Here is a 2,299-nt window from a genome sequence, read left to right as displayed (position 1 = left end):
ACTGTTGCCAGCAAGCTGGTTACAACTGGTGGAAGCCGGTGGGTGCTACGATTTTGCTGGTATCGGGCTCACAACTCCGAAGAAGCCGCTACGCCGAACTCTACCATTGATATCGAAAATGGAGAGAATATACTGAAGTTCGCGCCCACCGCCCACACCACAGTAAGAACTTTGCCCGCCCGCCCACACCACAGTAGGAATTTCGCCCGCCCGCCCACCCTGTTCTACCGCCGCCCATAGCAGCCGACCTGTCCGTGCTACGTAACTTCCTGCACGTCGACATCCATCTATCATGGTAACCCAAGACTGCCCACCGCGGATTTTGGGCATAACACGAGCGCCCCAACCCAAGCCACGAAGTCTCTGACACGAGCAGAAAAGACTACAGATGAGAAGTCAGGAGGACCACCACACCGATCCGCGGTATAACCTACGACCCGCTCGCAGACGCCCCTTCTACATAAAAAATCCCGTAAGTTAGAGAAACCCAGGCTCTTTTTGTTAGGTTTAGTTAGATTTATTAGGATTTAGGAATTTTTAATCTGTGATTTTCTTTCTATTTCGTGATTATTACTCTGTTTATCTGTTCTGAAATACCTGCGCGGGAGAGTAATTCCGCAGAATTTTCCCTCCTCTTTACTCCCTCATGCCTAGGTGTGAACAAATTAATCGTTGAAAGGGAAAGTCCTCCCCCTCCCCCCCTTTCTTCCCTTGTTTCCTTGTCTCATCTCACCTTGATGATCCCGTTATAACGGCCTCCCTGACAGCCTACTGAACTTCTTTCCTCTTTAATCTTTTGAGAAGAATGGCCAGAGTATTCTGAAGTTATATTTGCTATGTTAATGCTGAGACTCAGATATTTTCATACCGTATGTATTGTTTCTTCGCTCAGTTTCTTCACACGTGCCGATTTCTCACCCCTTCCCCCTCATGACCTGACCTGAGTCAATGTTTTTACTTCCCTTTTGTCGTAAAACAACCCTTCTTCTTTTTCTATTTATATTTCCCTTTTTCGGACAAGGTAATTTGGAGAATTTTTATTGGCTGTTACTCTCCAAAATATTTGTTCTGAAAGTGAACCTTTACAAGATTTTACATGTTCGATTACGATTATCGAAGGGGACCCGATATTGTATTTAGACTATGTAAATTCTTGATAGCTTTCACTTTCATTCCGAATCTGAACTGGTGATCAGTGTTGCCTGATTCCCATCTTCTGTTATTTTTGTACTTTCTTTTCATCGACACGTGCTATTGATACTCGTAATTTTCTGCATCTTGCAACTTCGGATAATGTATTCTGGAGAAATTTTATTGACTGTTACTCTCCAAAATATTTGTTTTGAAAGTGAACCTTTGAAATATTTTCCATGCTTGACTACATTTATCGAAGGGGACCCGATATTGTATTGAAACCATGAAAATTCTTCAGTTTTCGCGACTTGTGGGTAACAGGCGAGCTAGTTACGGTGGTCAGGCGTAACTGGCGCGAAGCCCTGTACCTTGGCCGGTGCTGCTGCTGCACCGGCCGATGAATTTGATAATGTTTTATCTTAAGGTTGAATGTTACAGCTACCTGCGAATTCTGGTGCAGATAGCCTCCAATGACCAGGAGCCCACTTATAGGGTGGAGACATTTATTTTAACTAGTTCATAATAGTTAAAGCCTGGTTATTTATTTGACTACGTTACGACGGGGGCCGTCTAGTAGTGGTCCGAGCGATGTAAGGCGCTTGCATTGTACATCATGTGACCCAAGACATTGATCATATATTTCTACTTAATTCAATGCAATATCGCTGGCAGTCTGTTTTGACCCGACGCGTCCTGTTTTCTGTGTTCGTTTCTGCCTCGGAACTCTAGATTCTCTAAGCAGCTGTGTTTGCTAATGGAAGGCCTTAGGCGTAGAAAGTTGACTCAGGATTTGTACTTAAGGACACACAAGGAACCCAAGGCAGATCAGACAGAGAGAGGCAGAGCAGGTCAGACAGCCAGACAAGAGCGAACAGCTCTGAGCTCCGGCTTTCGGCCTTCGGCTGGAGCCTGGTGTATTAACAAGAGTCCACAATAAAGACCATGGCACGTGAACGTCTGTCTGTTTATCCACCGACCTACAACCAGGGCATCGGGTGCTTTACAGCTGCTCCCATTGGTGGGTTACAACTGTTGCCAGCAAGCTGGTTACAACTGGTGGAAGCCGGTGGGTGCTACGATTTTGCTGGTATCGGGCTCACAACTCCGAAGAAGCCGCTACGCCGAACTCTACCATTGATATCGAAAATGGAGAGAATATACTGAA

The sequence above is a fragment of the Penaeus japonicus genome, unplaced genomic scaffold (genome assembly GCF_977035675.1).
Source record: "Penaeus japonicus unplaced genomic scaffold, GWHDUDI00000001_assembly GWHDUDI00000020, whole genome shotgun sequence".
In the NCBI taxonomy this organism is placed as follows: domain Eukaryota; kingdom Metazoa; phylum Arthropoda; class Malacostraca; order Decapoda; family Penaeidae; genus Penaeus; species Penaeus japonicus.
Note: the sequence above shows the minus strand (reverse complement) of the source record.